The sequence below is a fragment of the Aquarana catesbeiana genome, unplaced genomic scaffold, assembly GCF_042186555.1.
Source record: "Aquarana catesbeiana isolate 2022-GZ unplaced genomic scaffold, ASM4218655v1 unanchor228, whole genome shotgun sequence".
Taxonomy (NCBI): Eukaryota; Metazoa; Chordata; class Amphibia; order Anura; family Ranidae; genus Aquarana; species Aquarana catesbeiana.
In genome coordinates, this window is record NW_027362655.1 from 728990 (window position 1) to 752225 (window position 23236).

The 23236-nt window shown below is 43.0% G+C and overlaps 2 protein-coding genes across 11 annotated transcripts in view; one reads left to right on the top strand and one right to left on the bottom strand.

Moving 5' to 3' along the window:
- The window catches only part of LOC141121641 (uncharacterized), a 199192-nt gene that overhangs the window by 74448 nt on the left and 101508 nt on the right, over window positions 1-23236 (bottom strand). The window lies entirely within an intron of this gene.
- Window positions 1-23236, top strand: part of LOC141121671 (uncharacterized) — a 197849-nt gene that overhangs the window by 516 nt on the left and 174097 nt on the right. The window lies entirely within an intron of this gene.

Here is a 23236-nt window from a genome sequence, read left to right on the forward strand (position 1 = left end):
ATGAACCAACTGCCAGTGTTGATTTGTGTCAAAAAACATCAAAGGAATCAATTTTTTTCTTTCATACAAACTAAAATATTAGTTGCAGAGAGATGAATATAACTCCTTCTGATGGTGCACATGTTGGGCTATGTGTACATGTACATCTGTATTTGTAGTGCATGATCAGGACAGCCAAGCAGTGACTGGTCTTGTTGCGATCAGACTGACGTGCTGGTGTCAGAAATCATGTCCCCGATCCAACCATCAGAGCCATTCATGGATTATTCAAACCCATTCACCTTGAATACAGGACCGTCCTGTGGGCAGGGAACCCCCCTTCCTCAGGGTTTATTGGCCAAGGGCTAAAGTCCAGCCCACATCCATATTATAATAAATTGAGGAGCATGGGGTATTGAGGGGTGACTCACATGGAGCCAATCTAACTGGTGAATTGTGGACGTTCTGACAAACTCTGTATATCTTTTTGTCATTTTTTTTTTTATTTGTAATTCTTTTTGTGTATACACTGCCCACTTGGGATATTAACCGCTTCAGCCCCAGAAGATTTTACCCCCTTCCTGACCAGAGGACTTTTTACAATTTGGCACTGCGTCGCTTTAACTGACAATTGCGCGGTCATGCAATGCTGTACCCAAACAAAATTTGCGTCCTTTTTTTCCCACAAATGGAGCTTTCTTTTGGTGGTATTTTAACGCCTCTGCGTTTTTTGGTTTTTTTTTTTGCTCTATAAACAAAAAAAGAGCGAAAATGTTGAAAAAAAAAAAAAACAATATTTTTTACTTTTTGCTATAATAAATATCCCCAAAAATATTTAAAAAAAACAAATTTCTTCATCAGTTTAGGCCAATATATATATTCTTCTACATATTTTTGGTAAAAAAAAAATCGAAATAATCCTATATTGATTGGTTTGCGCAAAGGTTATAGCGTCTACAAACTATGGGAAAGATTTATGACATTTTAAATATTTTTTTCTTTTTTTTACTAGTAATGGCAGTGATCCGCGATCTTTAGTAGTACTGCGACATTGCGGCGGACAGATCGGACACTTTTGACACATTTTTTGGGACCATTGACATTTATACAGCGATCAGAGCTAAAAAATAGCCACTGATTACTGTATAAATGTCGCTGGCAGGGAAGGGGTTAACTGTGTTCCCTAGTTAGTGTTTCTAACTGTATGGGGATAGGACCGGCTGGGGGAGGAGATATATCGCTGTTCCTACTTACTAGGAACAAATGATACGTCTCCTATCCCCTGACAGAACAGGGATTTGTGGTGTTTACATGCACAAATCCCCATGCTGGAGCTTGTGCCTGCGATCGCGTCTGCCGGCCATATGCATCGGGTGCGCTGCTGTGCTGCGGGCACGCAAGCGCGCCCCCTGGCTGCTCTTAAAGTGTACGACATACCCATGTGGGGTTTCACCCAGCAGAGCCATTCTGCCAACGTATATCGGTGTGAGCCAGTCGGCAAGTGGTTAAATTATAAATTAGAGTGACTTCTGTGTACTAAGCTAGAACTGATATCCCTGGAGAGATTGTTGTATTGTACTGTCTATGTACTCAGTCTTTGCTTGTTGCCAATCTATATGCAACTGTACTGTGTGTTGTCAGAGTGCATGCAGACTGTAAACTAGCAGATCTGCCGGACGGAGATCTCTTTGTGTGTGGTGGCCTAGCGGACTACTCAGCAGACAAACTGTTTAGGTGGTGGCAAGCTACCGTTTGTGTGTGTCCGATGTGTGGGTGTGTGGACAGTGGGAAGAGTGATTTAACACCAGGGGTTCTAGCTTGTAGGATACCTGGAGGAATCTTAGAAGTATGTGCTACTTACTAGACTACTCCCCAATCGTTGAGAGTGCACCAGATTGTATGTAAGATTTGTATCTGAAGAAAAAGAAGATTGGTCGCACACAATGGACGGAAGAACTTCTTTAGAATAGTTACTATATTGTCAAGGTGCCAAAAGACGTAGACAGGACATTACAGGAACATACGGTTCCACATGTGAACAAGCACGAGTTATCCATGTGAAACCGGTCTACCAATGTTCCTGTAACGTCCTGTCTACGTCCTTTGGCACCTAGTAACTATTCTAAAGAAGTTCTTCCTTCCATGGTGTGCGACCAATCTTCTTTATCTTCAATTGCTATTGACGGTGGTGAGCCGGGGCAAGCACCCACGAGGAAATCTTTATCCACAGTCTGAGCAGTGTTACACTCTTTCAAAGATTTGTATCTGCCTGTGTGTTGTCAGCCAGCTAGATTGGAGTGGAGTCTCCCTCTAGTGGTGGCCAGAGGAAGTGCGGGCTGTAAAAGTGTATAATGGTCAGTCTTACTTACTCAAAGTAAGCTCCCCCTTATTCCCTCATACCTCAGTCAAGGTCCTCACTTCGGTTAACTATTTACTGTGGGCTTACTTGACAGGAGGGTCCACCTAGATCCCCCATCATCTGATAAACACATAGAAACAATGTATTCAGTCAGTGTGTGTGTTTCCTACAGATGGATCCAGTAATGGGAACCCACCAGAGAGATGTCCCCGTCCTCTGTATTCCCGGGATTCCACACAGGAAGATCACACCATCCCTCACCATCATCAGGTAGATAAGGAACAATCTCTGATAGTATCATTAATATCTGTACATTATCTGCATTGTTACAATTGATGTCATTTTTATTATATCTTCAGAGTGGAAACCTGAGAGATTTTAAAGTTGAGGTTAAAGAAGAAATAAAAGAGGAGGATGATGAGGATGGGATGATGGAGAAGTCAGAGTTTCTAAAAGAACACAAAGATCTGTACCAGGACACCATGGTGGAGTCATCCAGCTACAGAAACCCACCAGAGAGATGTCCCCGTCCTCTGTATTCCCGGGATTCCACACAGGAAGATCACACCATCCCTCACCATCATCAGGTAGATGATTGACAATTATTGGTAGTTCTGATTTATACACAGCATGTTTGTTACAATGAATGTTTTGTTATATATTCAGAGTGGAAACCTCGGGGATTATAATATTGTTGTTAAAGAAGAGTATAAAGAGGAGGATGAGGAGTATGGAGTGATGGAGGAGTTTTCAGAAGGACACAAGGATATGATGAAGCCACCTAATACCAGGAACCCACCAGAGAGATGTCCCCATCCTCTGTATTCCCGGGATTCCACACAGGAAGATCACACCATCCCTCACTGTTACAAGGTTGGTGGGACGGAAGTTATAAAACACAGACTCACGGAGACAATGTGTGGGTTTTTTATGTGATGTCACAATAATAAAGCTTATATTTTACAGATGATATTTTCTCTCATGTTCTTGGTTTAGAGTGGAGATCCAATCGATGAAGAAATTGAGGTTAAAGCAGAAGAAGAGATGTATGTGAGGAATGACCAGCAGTCTATAGAGGAGGATGGAATAACGGGGACATTTATAGAGGAGGACACTCCTACAGAGATCAGCACAGGTGGGTCATTAACACTAAATACATTCCTCCACCCATACTGCTCACTGATTGGTCCAGAGTAGGGCAAGGACTGGGTGATATCAGCCTGTAATCCCCTGGTCACTTTCCTGAGCTGTGTTCTTCGTCCTGTGTTCCTGTATTTCTCTTGGATAATCTTCCTTCTCTGTACTGCAGACACAATTTATGTATCTAGACTGGATTTATGGAGATTCTGGGGTTCACCTGGCAGCAAAATGTTCATTTTCACCATAGGCGTTACTAGACCTAGGCATCTGGGGAATGTGCTTTGGGTCTTCTGCCCCATACCTGGGTACGGCAATGCTCCCTGGATTACTTGCTCTGTTGTCTGCTGGCTATGCCGGGTGGAGGGATATGTCTGTATAGTTTCAGACCCAAGTCACTGAGTGCAGTCTCAGGAGATGGGTGGCAGCGGTGTGGGATCTCTGCAACTTGTCTCCAGTAAATATTTAATCTTCCACTGATTACTGAATACCAATATTATGAGTCCTGACCCTTACACTGTATAATTTATATTATAGATTACATACTCCTGACCCCTGCACTATATACTTTATGTTGTACATTACATAATTCTGATACTATATAGTCCTATCTGCTGTATCTTATACAATATTTTGCGCATTACATAGTCCTGACTTCTGCTCTCTCCCCTCTACCCACTGCTATATATAAACATAATTTGTATTCTCTTTTGTTACACCCATTTCCTATCAGTTGGACATTTTATATCTGATGATTTGATTGGAGCACAGACTTTTACATGTTGATAATAATGTGATAACATCCTCACACTTTGGAACCTTAAAGTATAAGATCACCTTTTTGTAATATAATACACCCGTATTCAGTGTGTAACATGTTACTGTTGCAACAGCCCACGCCGAACCCCCGTTGTGACAACGAGCGGGGAATCTTCAATTCCACACCCACTATCATAATTTTATTCAGTTGCAGACCACCCACCGCACATTTACTGCGGTGGTGCAGCTGTGCTGCGCCAGATTACGTACCTAGTATGTGATTCGCACTCTCATGTAGGGGGGGGCGCGCCTGCCGGTGACTCAGTTCAGAACCGATCAATCTTCAGGTATAGGCCAATGATTTATGGCCTGGACCTGCTGATCGGTTCTGACAATTTACAGAACCCGCGTGTCTGTGTTTACGATACACAGAAACAGGAAATTATGTCATCTTCTCCCCTGGAGCCCTTTTCGGGCAAGTGATAACATCTACTGTGAGTACAAGCACTACACTGACACCAGATCACATTTATCCCCCTGATTGCCTCCACAGTAAACCCTTTCACTCCCTCAGTGTCATTAGGTACAGTGTACAGATTTTTGTTACTGATTACTGTATTAGTGTCCCCATGATTAAGCCCCAGAAGGTGGAGTGAAACACGTTGGGGGCGTGGCCTGGTGGGAACCCAGGCCAAGGTTGCCATTCTCCCCATCACACACTCGCGTGGATGTGCACTGCCAGGGATTCCTTCCTTTCCCTCTCCAGCCATTGTATTAGTGTCACTGGTGATGCCAAATAGCATTAGCGTCAGTCCCAGATAGCGTCAGGGTACCCCTACCCCATATTCCTTAATAAAGTTTAACCCCTGATTGTCCCTTCCAGTTAACCCTTTCACTCCCTGTCACAGTATCAGTACTATAGTGTACAGATCTTTTTTCTGATCACTGTATTAGTGTCACGGGTAATGCCAGATAGCGTTAGCATCAATCCCAGACAGTGTCAAATTCATATTCATTATCACATTTAACCTTTGATTGCCAGTAACACTAACACCCACACTATACACCTCCATAACTAGCATAGTCTGAAGAGATCAATATCTTTGATCTGATCAGAACTATACTAGCATCCCCAATAGTATAGTTTTCCCAAAAATGCAACGTTAGCAGGATCAGCCCTGACACCTGCCAGCATCTGTGTTTAGCCCCTCCGCCCCCAACAAGTGCAGGGTCAGTAGATCACTGTCACTTCCAATGCACAGTACACAAAGCTGTAGCGTTAGCAGAGTCAGGCCTGATTTCTTCTAGCACTAGCAGGTACATTTTTTTTGTACCGGTTCAAGCAGTCACTGACAACCAGGAGCTTTTTGTTCCTGTGAGTTGCACTAGGCATCTATAAATTTAACTATAAATTTGATGACCAAAATATCAAACGAAAGGTACACAAGTGAAGAGGCCTACAGGATTCTGAGCATGGCAGATGAGAGCAATGGGGAGTCCTCACTGTCAGATTCAGGCTCAGTTTTCAAACCTGTAGAGAGCAGCAGCACCCTGCAAGATAGCTCTGACGACAGAGTTCCCTGCTAAGGGCAGGCATACCTGAGACCATTCCCGGTTGCTGAGGTGCTGCAGTCGCATGATGATTCCTGTATGCAGTAGAAAGACAGTACTAGTGCCTTTTGGTGAACTGGCGAGCACCAGCGGCCTATTACATCCTGGTCTTAGACAAACCAGCACTCTAGGAACACTTGGTGACGCGGCGAGTCCCATAAGTGCAGTCCAAGCTGGTGTGGTGGCTAGCACAAGTAGTGTCCTGCAGCCTACAAGAATTAGAACGCAGGCCCATAGTGCCCATAAAGTCTTTCCCGATCCTGATTGGCAGCCCACAGATTCTACAGGTACTTCCCCCATTCACTGGTCAACCCGGAATTCAGGTGGAAATAGCACATTTAACTCCCTTTGGTTTATTTGGAGCTGTTTTTCAGGGAAGATCTGTATGGATCTATTGTGGACCAAAACAATTTATATGCCAATCAATATATCGCCGCAAACCCAAATTCGAACCTGGACAGACAATTTGCATGGAAACGTATCACAGTTTCCGAATTGAAGATGTTTTTGGGCCTATCCCTCAACATGGGCATTACTAAAAAGAATGAGTCGCGGTCATATTGGTCCACAGACCCGATTCACCAAATGCCCGTGTTCTCAGCTGCCATGGCCAGGCATAGATACGAAAAAATTATGAGATTTATGCACTTCAACGACATCGAACTCTATTGTCCTCGGAGTGACCCTGAATACGATCAGCTCCACAAAATTCGGCCCCTCATAAATCACTTTAACCAAAATTTGCAGCCTTGTATACGCCCCAACAAGCTGTCTGCATAGAGAAATCCCTGATTAAATTTTCTGGCCGCCTTGTTTTAAACTGTTTCTCTCCAGCAAGCTTGCCAGATATTGGGTCAAAATATATAAGCTCTGTGACAGGGCAGCAGGTTACACATGGAGTTTTCTGGTCTACGAGGGAAAAGATAGTTACATGGAGCCCCATGACTACCCAGACTGCATAGGGAGCAGTGGCAAGATTGTTTGGGACTTGGTGTCATCCTTATTCGGAAAGGAGTACCATTTATATGTGGACAATTATTACACAAGCGTGACACTTTTTAGACACCTTTTTGAATTAGGAATTAGCACATGTGGCGCCATGCGGCATAATCACAGGGGCTTCCCCTAACGGCTTGCAAATTCCTGACTTAGTCAGGAGGAGAGAGCCTACTTGAGGTGTAATGAATTGCTTGCAGTGAGGTGGAAGGACCAACCGGAATGTTTTCTTTCTGTCTTCCATTCACGCAGATACAACAGTCCAAATTACAATGGCGACTATTGTTGTTGAGAAGCCCTTCTGTGTCTACAACTACAACCTTAACATGGGGGGTGGACTTCAACGACCAGATGATGGCGCCATACTTAATTTTCCATAAAGCCAGACGCTGGTACAAAAAAAGTGTCTGTATATTTATTCCAATTGCCCGTGTTCAATGCTTACTGTATGTACTATACAAAGCATCAGCAAGAAGTCGATTCCTCCTAAAATTCCAGGAAGAGATCATCAAGGCACTTTTGTGCCCAGAAGATGCTGTGGCCTCAATTTCCTAATCAAGATGCAGTGAGCTGGCTGCATGAGAGGCATTTTCCGAATGTCCTCCCTTGTACCTCTACCCAAAGAGCACCCCAAAACAGATGTTATGTCTGTAAGAGACACAGATATAGGCGTGACCCATCACTATTTGTGTCCCTCCTGTCCGGGCCAACTGGGTCTCTGCATTGGGGACTGTTTTTATCACTACCACAAACTAGGGGAATATTAGTATGGGATACAGCACGGCACAGTTTAGGGCACACATTCTAAAAAGATGTTAGATACTCAGAAAACTGGCTATCGCATTTTGAGAGACACAAGCCTGGAATGTTTATAGTTTTTTTACAGTTAAAAAAAATGTGTAAAAAACAAAGAAAAAAAACCTAAACTAAAAACCATTAAAAAAGCCAAAAATAGTTGTTCTTTTATGTGAGTTAATGTTCTGTTGTTACTGTGTTTTGTGGTTAACCACTGTTTGCTTTGCGGGTACGCCATTCAGCTGCAGCTTATCAGCTGATCAGTTTATTTTGACAGCAACAGAGTTTGCTTTCAGAATACATACGTCAGTGACTGTAGCGCTATAGGAGGTGATCGCATCACCACAGTTTAAAAAAAAAGAACGTAATTTTTGCTTTGTTTTTTGTCATTTTTCGAACACTTGTGACAAAAATAAAATATTCAATGGGCTCAACATGCCTCTCAATTTGGGGGTAGTTTTGAGGGGGTTATACTGCCCTGCCATTTTAGCACCTCACGAAATGGGATAGGCAGTCAGAAAGTAAAAGCTGCGTAAATTCCATTATATATACCAAAGTTTGTAGACACTGTAACTTTTGCGCAATCAGTATACATTTTTTTTACGAAAGACATGTAGCTGAATACATTTTGGCCGTATTGTATGGCAAAATTTGAGCTTATTGGATATTTTTTATAGCAAAAGTAGAAAATATTGTTTTTTCTTTTTCTAAATTTTCGGACTTTTTTCATTTATGTTACGAAAAATTTAAATCCCAGTGGTGACCAAATGCCATCAAAAGAAAGCTCTATTTGTGGGAAAAAAGGACATTTGGGTACAGCATCGCATAACCGCGCAATTCCCATTTAACCACTTCAGCCCCGGAAGGATTTAGCCCCTTCCTGACCAAGCCCTTTTTTGCGATTCGGCACTGCGTCCCTTTAACTGACAATTGCGCGGTCGTGCGACGTTGTACCTAAATAAAATTGATGTCCTTTTTTTCCCACAAATAGAGCTTTCTTTTGGTGGTATTTGATCACCTCTGCGGTTTTTATTTTTTGCACTATAAACAAAAAAGGAGTGACAAATATGAAAAAAAAGCTATATTTTTTACTTTTTGCTACACTAAATATCCTATATTGATTGGTTTGCGCAAAAGTTATCGCGTCTATAAAATAGGGGATAGATTTATGGCATTTTTTTAATTAGTAATCACAGCAATCTGCAATTTTTATTGTGACTGCGACATTGCAGTAGACAGATCAGACATTTTTTACACTATTTTGGGACCATTGACATTTATACAGTGATCAGTGCTATAAAAATGCACTGATTACTGTGTAAATGTCACTGGTAGGAAAGGGGTTAAACACTAGGGGGCGATCAAGAGGTTAAGTGTGTTCCCTCGGTGTGTTCTAATGGTAGGGGGTATGGGCTCACTAGAACATGACAGAGATCACTGCTCCAGATCACTGGGAGCAGTAAGTAGATCCCTGTCATGTTGCTAGGCAGAACAGGAAAATGCCTTGTTTACATAGGCATCTTCCCGTTCTGCCTCTCCGTGCCACGATCACGGGCCACCGGCGGACATCGACTCCATGGGGCACGCTCCCGTGATGCGTGGCAGGCACGTGTGCCCGCTAGCTGCCGATGATGGAGTGACATACAGGTACGTCGTTTTGCGCACCCGAGCCACTATGCTGATGTATATCGGCGTGAGCCGGTCGACAAGTGGTTACAGTAGCGCAGTGCCAAATTGCAAAAAATCCTCTGGTCATGAAGGGGGTAAAACCTTCTGGGGCTGGTTAAACAGAAATTGATAATGAGGGAGGCGTCGATAACCTAATGATGGTGGTCTTTGGGATCACTTCAGTCTTCATTTTGGTTGTTCTCCCCCATCCTCACTCTCTGACCTCTGGTGGGGCTCAGCCCCGCTGTTATTTATGACTAAATCATGGACTAAATAAGGAAGTGCAGTACTTCTTGTGTTGGGAAGATGGCAATGAGTGATAGAGGAGGTGGGGACACTCGTCCTATAATCCCCTCATCACTGTCACTTCTATAAAAGACAGTTCTTGTTGTTTCCTCACTCTCTGACTAAGGTCCATGAATAAAGAAATGAACTGGTAGGAGATCAGAGGACCCATTTACTAGTTACCTTGAGGGGGGAATTGTAAGGTCCTCAGAGACAAAGCTGCCTGATGTGGGCGGAGTCCTGGTTTAGGGGAACCAATCTGCTCATGTCTAGTAATAATCTTTTTATTTCTATTTTAGTAGATGGACGGGAGATGAGGAAAACCTCAGAGGATTGTCTCACTTTGTCTCCAGACTGTAAAGTAGAAGATGAGGACATCACACAGTATAGTCCAGGAGAAAACCCGACTACCTCAAATGTCCATCCGGCACCACACAGTGTAGATGGACCATCGTATTCCTCTTATCCTGAGGAACCTCAGACTGTGAAGGACGCTGCCGTTCTTCCAACAGAGAAGAGCTTTTCCTGTACTGAGTGCGGGAAGTGTTTCTGTTCTAAATTCCATCTTAATGTGCATATAAGAACTCACACAGGAGAGAAGCCATATTCCTGTCCTGAGTGCGGGAAATGTTTTTCACAGAAGTCCAGTCTTCACACACATCAGAGATCTCACATGGGTGAGAAGCCGTATTCCTGTCCTGAGTGCGGGAAATCTTTTTCGTTGAAGTGCAATCTTTACACACATCAGAGATCTCACACCGGGGAAAAGCCGTATTCCTGTGCTGAATGTGGGAAATGTTTTTCACAGACATCGCATCTTTACACACATCAGAGGTCTCACACAGGGGAGAAGCCGTATTCCTGTCCTGAATGTGGGAAATGTTTTTCACAGAAGTCGCATCTTTACACACATCACAGATCTCACACGGGGGAGAAGCCGTCTTCCTGTCCTGTATACGGGAAATGTTATACGCAGAAGTGCTATCTTTACACAAATCAGAGATCTCACATGAGGGAGAAGCCACTTTCCTGTCCTGAGTGCGGGAAATGTTTTTCACGGAAGTCACATCTTTACACACATCAGAGATCTCATACGGGGGAGAAGCCTTTTTCCTGTCCTGAATGTGGGAAATGTTTTTCAGATGAGGCCAATTTTTCCAGACATCAGAGATCTCACATGGGGGAGAAACCGTATTCCTGTCCTGAGTGCGGGAAATGTTACTCACAGAAGTCCAGTCTTTACAAACATCAGAGATCTCACATGGGGGTGAAGCCACTTTCCTGTCCTGAGTGAGGGAATTGTTCCTCACTGAAGTCCTGTCTTCCTGTACATCAGGGATCCCACACAACCCTCGAGGTGTATTAGTGCCTTGAGTGCGGGAAATGTCTTCTATATGAATGTTGCTGGACATCACAGCGCTCATGTGGGGAAGAAGCACACCCTGATATACACCTCAGATATACTCCATGGGTGATCTTCATCATGTAAGAAACAGTTCGTCTTTGAAGGCAGTCATGTCTTTAATATATATGGCTCCTTTTCAGGCTTTACATTCAACTGGAATAAATTGGATGTTCTACCTGTAGACCCCCTGGTGACCAATCTGCCAAATTCAGCCTTTCAAGTAGCTGTAGTCTCTACATTTAAATATCTAGGTGTACAAGTTACATCACAAGTAAATACATATGTTGAGAGGAATTTAGTCCCATTATTTAAGCGGTTTAAGCAAGTGGTGAAAATTTGGAGTAAACTCACTTTAACGATAATAGTTAGAGCTGATAAAGATTATATGAATGCCACAATTATTATATTTGTTACATAACTGTCCAGTATGGATCCCTTGGAAATTTTTTAAACAAATAGATACCCTATTTAGAGAACTTATTTGGAGATATAAACACCCTCGGATTAGATTGGAAAGTTTGCAGCTGCCCAAAGATGAGGGAGGGCTGGCTGTTCCGAATGCCAGATTGTACTTCCCGGACACAGCATGACAGCATATACGTATGGGTAGGCTCCGCCCCCTGCCCTATTCCAGTACCAGTTATACTATATAATTAAGTCTCCTCCCTGCAGGCAGAATTCTTTTTTTTTTCCTCACTGCTACAGCCGGGTTATGCTGCTGCTGAAAGCAGGATTTTTCTTTTCCCTCACCTTTCCGGATTCATCTGGCCAAGCCGCACAGGTTCAAGCCACTCCTGTGACGAAGTTCCCCACTGTACAGGCCGTAAATCTCCTATATGGGAGAGAACTCCACCCCTCAGGATCCAGGATGAGGGGGGTGATGGCATCTGGTCTCTAGGGATTGCTCCTTCATCATGACTCCATGGATGGATATTCATTGGACTTCCTGTTTGGCCATGAAGCGTGCAGGTGGTAAGGCACCACATGGTGCACTAATCCATAGTATTCAGTTACTGCTGCAAGTATGTTGTTAACTTGCATCCCTGAAAGCATATGTCACACATGTGATTTTTTTCTGGCTTGTCCATAGTTTCAGACTGTTTACTATTGCCTCACAGGTTGTGGTTTGTGTCTGCAATACTGCTAATGCTGATACCAGGTGTGATTTGCTGGGCTGAAGCCTTCCTATTAACTTAGCAAGTCCTGGCCCTACAGGCTTGACTTAGTGTCTGCAGGTATGCTGTTAGCTTGCACCACTGAAAGCATATATCACACATGTGAATCTTACTGGCTGTCCATAGTGCCACTCTGTTTACTAATACTTCACAGGTTGTGGTCTGTGTCTGCAGTATTGCTAATGCTTAGGCTGATATCAGGTGGTGCTGAGCCCTTCCTATTAACGCAGGGCCTGGCCCTGCAGGCTGGGCTTACTGTGTATTAATGCTTGGTTGTGGTATGGACCTTTTGTGGTACATATGTCTAAGGTAGGTTTAACCTGCTAGTGCTAATTGTCTGATGACTATTAACCTGCGCTGCTTGCCTGTGATTACATTGACTCTACAGTATTAATGACTGCTATGTGTTTATCACTATGCATTTACATGCTGACCTTGATGCTAATATGAAAGTCAGGACCTGCTTAGTTACATTTCCTTAGTCCTTTACTTGTTAGCAATGTGTAATTGCTTCTGTTATTTGTGGTACACCACAGAGGAATATGTGGTTTGCTGCTTGTAGTGGTTACTACTGATGTTTTTTTTTTTAACAAATACTCCCAGGCATGGCTCCAGTCTTTCAGCTCATCCGTGGGCCAGTAGCAATCAGCCAGTAGAGACCAGCAATGTTCATTAAGGTGAGGGCAGGTAGGTATATTCTATATCCTAAAAGAGTGCACATTATGGGCATAATGGATTGTAAATCTCTACAGTCCTAAACACCAACACCACTTCTCAGGAAGAGGAGAGTCAACCTGCTTCTGCAACAGGGACAGGTCCTCTTTAGCCCTGAAGGAACCACAATGTATTTAACTGCCAGAAGAGGCAGACCAAGGAAATCTCTACAATAATCATAGAGGACTTGTGGTAGCTGGTGTGTCGGCCAAAATGCATGCCAAGTTGCAGGCCAGAGGCAGTGGCAAATGGGCAGAGACTGAGAAGGCCTATAGTCACTAATGGTTCCATACCAAGCCTAATAAAACAGCTGCGTTTATTTGAAATACAACCTCTACCTCAGAAGCAGTTGGCCAGGGAGTCTTTATTAGACTGGCCTTATGGGTCAGCCTTAGCTTGTTTCTAAGAAGTTGCTATGGCAAGTTGGCATATCGGAAGCAAAAAGTGGATGTTTTAACTCAGTCCAAACTGACTGTGTGGATCGCTATTCAATAATTCTCAGATACTAAGCTAATCAAACAACTAAGTCATTTAAAGGGTACCTCTGCCTCAAAAACGGCCGGCCAAACAAGCTTCATCAGATTAGCCAGGGGTGCCATTCTGCCAGTGGAAAAGCAATATCCTTTGCAGAGGCCCTGGGAAAGTGATTGGATCTGGAGATGAAGAATGTGCATACTACTAAGTAGTGTTTTGTGACGTGCGGTTGAGCTCACTTCGGTAGCCAGACTGTCAGGATCCCAGACAAGATGAAAGCAGAGCTCTGGCCAGTAATAAACTCTCTATGATGGCTGATCCTAGAGTTAAAATTAAGTAGCCAGTGATGCAGTTCAGCCACTGTGGATACAAGACTGTATGCTATTTCTCTGGTAGTCCATTGTGGTCAGTTAACCCTTATGGCTCATCCCACAAGTAACAAATACTGCTTTTAAGTCAGAGTGGTGACTGTTCAAGTCAGATCCGGTGATGTCTAGAAGGGGGATTAATCCCTTATGTTAATCGCTAATGACCAGAGGATAGCCAAAAGGCAAAGTAACAAAGATTGAATGACAGGTTAAACCTGGGAAAACTATAGAGGAGAATAAAGAATCAATAATCATCTTTATTTGTCTGCCTAAACCCAAGTCGCCAAGTATGTAAATTTGAGCTTTAGGATCTGTGGGTCCTGTGCATTAAGGAAGCCATTGGAATTTTCATTCCACTCCTCCAACTTATTGTATTCCCTCCATGACACATTAGATCACAAGGCTTATGACTGCATGTTCTTTAGTCAAAAGTAAGACTTGGTCAACAAGCAGAAGGATTAGGATCCAAAACTGCATATGGAATTGTTAAAATCAATCTCTCCAGCCATCAGTAAGGCTTGGCTTCCACAAATCGTACCCCATGATTTCCAAGGAGTACCACTCATAGCGGTGTGACTTCAAATCACAGCGACTTCAAAGTAGTCCCTGCACTACTTTGATGCGACTTGGGGCCATGAACCTCAAGAACACACAGGCATTGCTTAAAGTCGCAGCAAAATTGCACGACTTTTAGGTCGCAATAGTGGAAACCTAGGCTAAGATTGTAGATTGTCTTTAGACCTAGTGTGTGTGTGTGTGTGTGTATACTGTATACACACTTCAAGACACCCATGTTTCTGCAAGTACCTTCGCTTGGCTGTTCCAGAGTTCACTATGAGTTCATCTGGCAGGCTGTGGCCTTTCCACAAACTCTGGACATTTCCCAGGATATTAGGTCCAGTAGTGGCCATTTTGCGGGAGCAAGGATTTTTGCTGAGCTTTGTTTAGGCAACAGCCTGTGGCAATGTCTTCCAGGTCCTGGAAAAAAGTTCTAGTTCAGACTCTGATCAAATTGTGAGGAGCCATCATCAAGAGACCAACTAGTCTCATTACAGCAATGACCTACCTGGAAGCAGTTCTGAACCTCTGAAGAATACAGTAGCGTTATCCTCAGAGAGCAAAGTATCTCACTTGAACAAATTATAGCTCTTTCCCATTGGTTGCATCCCACAGTCACAAAAGGGTAAAGAAGTAGCCTGTAGTAACCCATGTGGTCCGAGGGGCCCAAGGGAAGGTTGACAACTGTATTAACTGGTTTTGTAGTAAGAGAAGACTTGCTGCCTGCACCAGGAACAGCGACTCCACAGAGGAGACAAGTCCCTTTTGGGGCGGTAGCTAAGCTAGCTAATCTTTCAGCTTATCAGCTACAAGGCATACCAATCGTCACAATCTATAACTTGTCGGGTATTCATGCCAGTGGAGGACAAAGTGTCCAAAGTCAGAGTTGCAGTGGTTGCACACTGAAGTCCTTCTGAAAACGCAACAAAGGGAGCCTCAGCTGTGCTGCAAAGACCCATCAAAATGGGGAAGTCCAATCTTCGCTGTTGAGAAGGAATGCAAGACTAGTCAACTTCTGTCAGAGGTATCTCCCAGTCAGGTCTGTCAGCCCTCTAGGTTCGGGTTTCCTAGAACTTCCTGCCAGAAGGCGTAAGGTACAAAGCCGTTTTAATGTCAAGGGATGGTCTCCAAACCAACAAGCCGTTCAAGGGATCGGCAACAAATAAGACTATCAGGATATTGATCTTACAGTAACCTTGTTGGCTTCCCAGAGGTGGAAGCAGTGAAACTACTGACATCCAGCTGGGTCTGCAGATTAGCCAATATGTATATTGAACAAACCTAATAGTCTCCAGGATCCTTATCGGGATCCGCAGTCGTTCAATGGTGATGAGGATAATAATTGCCCGGTGGTCTGCAGGCCATGATATCCGTGGGTACAGTCTCAGATCCGAGAACCTCCTATTCTCCTTCCTGAGATCCAACACAGCGTGGCCAACGGTATCTTCCAAATTCAGACAAGTTACAGTATATCTAGATGCTGGAGACCAAGAAGGGAAGGCTCACCTGGAGGTCTCGCCTTTAGTGTTTGAAATCCTATGGAGGTCAGGGTGCCTACTCCAAACTTCAAGTACATTAGATCATAGGAAACCCTACAGAATTTAAAGGATTGAATGCTCTGTTCCCTGCTGTAAGAATTGAATTGTATAGCCTAGAGATGGCATTAAGGGATAGATGAGGCTCGGTCGTGTCCTCACTCTTTGGGACCCAGTAACTGTTGCATATTTTGGCAAACCAATTCCGAAAGACCTGGGCAGATTGTTCTTTCCCCCCTGGGGTCTTCCAAATAGTGTGGGACACATTGTCTAACTCTCCATTCAGAGGGATAAGACATCCTCAATATGGCCAGTAACACTGAAGTATTTTGTATGGCTAATAGGTCTAGAAGGATCTCAGATACCAGTCCATAAACTACCTTGTTGCTGAAATTATCAGGCAAAATGGCTCTAGCCTCTTCCTTAGCACTATACAGAGGTCTGCATCTTTGCATCTGGGTTAGAACATCATCCTTCTGGCATATCCAAACTAAAGTGTTTGAAAAACCACAAGCATTGGAAATAGATTCAAGGTTGAAGAGAGACATAGAATTGGCCCTTCTTCAAGGAGCATACAATAGGCTCTTCAGACCTAACGGCATCAGAAGAAGACAATCGCTGTCCATTTAAGACAATCGCAGTAGTGCGGATCAAGTTATTCAAGGGGCTTAGATGGCTAGGACAAATCCATCAATTGAGGGTAGAGACCTCTTTCCCAGATGGATTGCGCATCCATGGAAGGAACTCCAAAGGAGTCCCTCCAGAACTAATATGTAAACTACGACCTGGTCTACATTCAACATGTTGGGGGACCATTTTAAAGTGGACCCAGCGGCCTTAGCTACAATACATTTCAGTCGTTAGTGGGGATAGATCTAATCCTCTACTTAAACGCTTCAGCATTACCCACCCTTGTTGTCTGGTGATATTGTACATCCCATACGTATATGCTGTCATGAAGTACATTTTATACTTACCTGATGGTAATTTTCCTTACCTGATGCAAAGCATGACAGCAAATAGGTCCCTCCCAAAAGGGCTGCGCAGTGATACTAAGTTACGAGAATGCTGCCTGCAGGGAGGATACTTGCTTGTAAAGTATAACTGGTCCTGGAATAGGGCAGGGGGCAGAGCCTACCCATACGTATATGCTGTCATGCTTTGCATCAGAAAAGGAGAATTACCATCAGATAAGTATAACATTTTCCTCTATCTGGCATCCCAACTTCAGCAATTGAATGGATGGAGTGGTATAGAGTATGAGGATCCCATACAGCAAATTATATTCTCTCAGCTGCCGATAGATCCACCGGTACAGTTAATAGTAGCTTATCATTTCTATAGTAAAGGTATTTATCCTACATTTAATTTGGTACATAAGATTTTGACTACTATTCAAAAAGAAACTCATTATGAGGGATATACCCAATATATTCCTATATGGGATAATTTACAATTGCCTGAGGTTGCGAAGCTTAAAAGTTTTGATCCATGGATAAAGGCTAGAATTCTGCTTCTTTGTCAACTTTTAGATAATGACTTTTTGCAACCATTTGATAAACTGGCAGAAAGATATAATTTTCCTAATAAATTATTTTTTCAGTATCGACTTTTTTATTAATATACAATCATTCATCAATTGTAACTACGGCAGTAACTGCAAAATGTTCTAAACAGGGAATTATAGGGAGTATATATTCTTCTTTTCAAATGACAGATAGACCTAATCCACTAGAGAACAGATAAGGGCGGTGGTGTAGGGATCGAGAGACACTTATGCCGCATACACACGGTTGGACTTTTCAGCAACAAAAATCCGACAGCTCGTCCGACAGACTTTCGACAGACTTTCGATGGACTTTTGGCAGACTTTTAACAGACTTTCTAACGACCGGACTTGCCTACATACAATCACACCAAAGTCCGACGGATTTGTACGTGATGACGTACACCGGACTAAAATAAGGAAGTTGACAGCCAGTAGCCAATAGCTGCCCTAGGGTCGGTTTTTGTCCGTCAGACTAGCATACAGACGAGTGGATTTCTGGGTCCGGCGGAGTTACGACGTAAAGATTTGAAGCATGTTCCAAATCTAAAGTCCATCAGATTTGCGACTGGAAAAGCCCGCTGAAGGTCCGGTGAAGCCCACACACGATCAGATTGTTCGCCGGATTTGGTCCGTCGGCGTCCGTAAGACAAGTCCGGTCGAAAAGTCAGACCGTGTGTACGCGGCATAAGTGACGAAGAGTGGGAACAAGCTTTGAAGAATCTATTTGAAGTATCCTTATCCACCTCACAATGTCTAACTCAGCTATTTATTATCCATTGAGCCCACTATACCCCTTTAAATCTATACTCTTGGGGTAAAGCAGATACACCAAACTGTTCAAGGTGCGTCACTGAAACAGGTACACTTATACATATGCTGTGGTGATGTCCCAAATTGCATTGATACTGGGAGGGTGTTTTTGATACTTTAAATTTGGTATGTTTTACACAAGTTCATTTTGAACCAAAAATAGCATTACTAGGGGTTATACTGGAAGGCATCCTCCCAGCTGAAATGCATGTGATATGGCTGAGAATTATGTATATGGCTCGTAAACTTATATTACAAAAATGGATATCAAAATATCTGACAACGATAGATCAATGGATTAGGGCAATTAATCTTAATCTAAGACGAGAGGAATTTGGCATTGGTGGCTAGTCTCCAACCTGTCTGAACAATCAGTTGAGCGAATTAATGATACTGATGAAAACTAATAATGACATAAGAGGGGATAAATATATATAGACCATTAAGGAGCATTAATGAGATAAATGGTCTTGAGTAAAGTTTGAAGCGTATTTTTGTGGGTGCAAATAAAGGAAATGAGGTGTTTTTTTTTGAGAGGTGTGTTTGGATGTGTTTTTTTTTTTTTTTTTAGGAAATGTATTGTGTTTTTTTTTCTCTTCTGTTTTTCATTTTTGTATTGTTTTATGAAAAAAAAAACCTATTTGATTAAAAAAAATAGAAACAGTTCATAAGGAGATCAGAGATCACCAAAGACATGGGTGAAGTGTTGTATCGTATTGGCCTTTGATAGAAGTAGAAAAATAAAAATGTAATCATTATCTTTCTGTTACACACGGCACGGTTACTGATTGCCAACTGTTAATTAACCACAAGATGGCAGTGTTCTGCAGATTAGTTATTACAGACTTCAAAGGATTGTTGAACTTGTGAGCTGATAGCAGGGCTTCTGTCCCCAGACATACTGAAACAGACTACATTTCCCAGAAGAGAGCAGAAGGGAGCTCTATAAAGAAAAGTCTGGGGAGTTCTGGGAGTGGAAAGAGGGAGACTGTGAGAGGGGAGGATGTGTGTGAGAGTAGAGTGCCGATTCAGAAGGCCTCAGACTGAACCGGAGAGCCTAGAAGAGAGTTCCCTGAGTGCTGATTGTACTGAGAATCAGGATAGTTGGTCCTGCCTGCAGGTAGACTGGGTCATTGACAGCAGCTTCATTATCTCCATGGGAGGATATCGAGAAAGGAGGCTCCCCAGCAACAGGGCCATCATTCTGCACCGCTGCTCTCCAGGACTGGGTGAGAGGGTTCCTAACCCGTACAACACCACTGCACATTACAAGTTCAGAATTAATAGTTGTTGCCAGTTATTTCAGTCTAGGATTCCTGCAATACAGGCTGCCGCATAGAGACACAGACTTTGTAGTCCAAACTGTGCTGCGGCCCATCTACATCAGTGACCCACACACGCGCCGCACACCGTCTATTAGCTTTAGTACACTCTGTTTGCTTGTTTGGCGGGAACTGAAGAAAATTATATTGCCCCAAGTCCTTCCTACACAAAGAAGCAATAAGTTGCACCCACCAAGTTCCTCACTCAAAGGGTTATACTTCTGCTATACTCCCACCCATCTTCAATTTGGATACTCTCTATACCTTTGTTGAAAACAGGTTAAACTCCCAGTTTTGTTGCCTTTACTAAAGGGGAACTCTGCCTACTGTGTCATCATTGCTAGGAAAGTGACTGTTGGAAGGCAACATGTTATATCATATATTTCTGGATTTTTACTGCCTGGTTAATAAAGCAATTTGGCCTGTTGGAAGTCTTTTTGGAATGTCAGTAAAGTGAGTTTACCCAGCAGTGTGTGTGACTGAAGAATGCTTATCAGAATCTTCATCTGGAAAAAGATTTATGCATACCCCCTGGTGGTGGGGTATGGGAGTAGGAGAGCTTTGCCTCACACCAATGGTGAGGGAAAGATTAAAGTGCCCAATTGCCATGCCTGCAAACAGAGCTTCAAAAGGCCAACTGTTGCTGGAATGTTGACCTCAAGGCAAGGCATGTGTTCATAGAATAATGCTGCCCCCTTGTGGAAGAACGTACTTCCTGGAAGATGTTTGGGGGAATAATTTACTTCCTGGTGATTGGGAAGAATGGACTCTTATAGCTTCTCATTGGACAAAGGGCTACACGGGCGGGAAGAGGGCATTTGTGTGGGTTGTACTTCAGTGCGCTTTAAAAAGTAAGGGCAAATGATGAGGCTCTCTCTTTTCCCATTGAGCCCAGCCGAGAGACACCGAATACTGAGGACGACAGTACGTAAAGTATCATCTATGCTCTTTTTGTTTTATATGCTCTGTAGTATTCTTCTAGTGTTTTATGTTAGTATTTCTGCTTTCTTTGTCAATAAATGAGACCTTTGCTTATTTGAGCAACGTGTTTATTTCTATAGCTAACTTTGTTATTGTATCACCACCATTAACCTTACCAGAGCTCTCATAGACTAGCTAACTATAGGAATAGGCAAGATCATACATATTTATAATAAATATGGGAAATCCAAAACCACCCCATATTTATTTCAGTGACATTCCTCATTCAAAGGGATTACATCTACACTGTGCACCAATGTAAAGAGCTCCACCAAAGCCAGCAGAAGGGTCTCTCTTGCATACTGTGAAAGGTCATCTATGGACTTATTGTTTCCCGAAACCTCAGAGAGTTAAAGACTGCTTCTGCTTATTGGGAGCCCAATGCAAGCTAGCATACCTTCTTCATATCCCCCTCTTTGCTCATTTGGGGACAATTCTCTCAGTAAGAGAGCTCTAATTAAACTCTGAGTCCTGCAGGACAACTTGGATTGTTTAAAGTGGTATTGTACTGTATTTGTGTTTATTTCTTCTAGCATGGTTCACCTTGTAGTGAATCAGTCATTGACCCTTTGTGTACATCTTCAAGCTAATCTGACTCTAATACAGACTGATTTCTTCCCATCCAAACACTGTGTGATTATTGTGTGTATTACAGCCCAGGGAAACATCTGGCTAAGGTATTACGGTGGTGTCATCAGGGGTTGTGCTCCAGCCAGGGCTCAGAAGTGGACAGGGATCCCAAAATACTCAGCGGGTCTTGAGGGGGTAGCGCTACATTTCATTGGCTGAGTAAATTGTGTGGTGTAAGCTTTCACAAACACTTTGAGGTCTATTTAAAAAAATAGTATATGAATGTGACCAGCATTCACCCAGCTGTGGCAAGTTTTGGTCATATTTTATTTCATATGATCATCTAGTGGCTATGATCATCTTGTGCTATTTTTACTGATGGCGGTATTTCAGGAATATTACCTCATTATGGACACTAGATGGAGCTGGCAATCATAGGAAATCACCGTGTTACTTAAAATACAGCTAGAATTTGTAGCAGCTGGATGAATGCTCGTCACATTTGTCCAATGAATTTTCTATAAGTAGATCCCTTAGTTTCCTCTGCCAGGCATACTTTCATACAGATAACTGAGGTCATACTTATGTACTTGTGAGTACAGTACACACTGAATGAAAATAAGTTAATTAAACCAACAATATTAAACCAATCATTCATAACTAAAAATACTGATTTCGGCCATTAGATGGCGCTGAGTATCCTAGGAATTAGTGCTATCTAGTGCACAATTTTTTATTTTAAATCAATGGAAAATTTTCGATCAGCTTAGCAAATAGCCTAAGAACATTTATTTAATACCCCATTCACACAGAAGGAATGTACATGCATTTTCACAAGGCAAACTTATGCAGTTTTTTTATAAATAGACTCCTAACTGTCAGAAGACATTTAAAAGTGGAAGGAATGTAACAGGTAAATAAATATCCCTCCTAGCAATGTTATGTAGCACCATCATAATTTATGCTAGTCTGTCAGGAAAATGTATTCCCTTTTTGTGGTGCTTCTCTGTAATCAGTGGAGCTGCTGCTGATTGCTTTAGACTGATCAGGCTGCACACTTGATTGCTTCTTCCTGCTTTCTTTAAGGCGCCAGAACATAGGAGTGGAGCAGGCTGAGTGAGCAGCCTGAATATTTTGGAGGTTCCAGCCAATGCCTGAGGGAGCGTGTTCAGAAGGTGATTAGTAAATAGTCTGGGGCTGCATCAGTCTAGGTCCTTGTCCAGTAGGAGAAGCTACCAGCCTGGAGGACTGTGACCCTCTCAGGCCATCCCGCACCTTTACCAGGAGCCCAGCAAGGCCCCCCACCTACCGAAAGACTGGGGCCCTATCTTCAGAGTGACTGCAAGCTGTAGAAGGGGGATTTCACCTGGGATCCAGTCTGGAGAGTCCACTACACAGCTGTCTGCCTGATGCTAAGAAAGGCCCCCCAGCACCCAAGGACTTGTGAGTATAGACCTGAGAGCAGGATCTGGGTGAATGCTGTAGGTAACCCCCCTGTTGCAGTAAGAATGAGGTTCACCCAGCCTGGGACATTGCTTTGGTACAGTTGTAGCAAAGAAAGTGTTTCACCTATGAGTAAGCACTCAGTTCCGAGTGTGAAATGCGTCAGCTGACCCTGTACATCTTGCATGATTGTCTTGTACTTCTGATGATCCCATTTCTACAATAAAGACAAGTTTTTCAATTCATCCGGTGTGCGGCATCCACATTTTTCCATTCAACACATTGCTTTGGTACCCAGAGCTGTCCACTTCCCAATAGCTGTGTCTAAGGGACTTTTCAAGAAGAATTAGTTGCATTCAGAAAAATCAATCCTCTAGACTACTTAGTGAGCCGGAAGTGTGGATGATCCATGTGCCTGGCTGCTCTTACACTGTGGGAAAAGTGGATCTGGGACAAGATAGCGGGACCAGCCAGAGTGTCTGCACTACAGTTATTACAAGGCTGTAGCTAGGGGGAGCTCTAATGTTTAGAGTGTGAACACAGCAGAGTAATTCCATCTAGTTCACATTTATCATTTCACTGTCATTGCTGTTTTTGTAAATTTTTTGCACACGTGTAAAAGGATAATTCATCTTTTTAAAAAAAGGTAAAAAAAATGTGCATTTATTATTTTTATTAGGAGTCTGTAAACCAATGTACCTGCGATCAGCAGATTGTGGGTGCAATGCAGGTCTCCTGGTGGC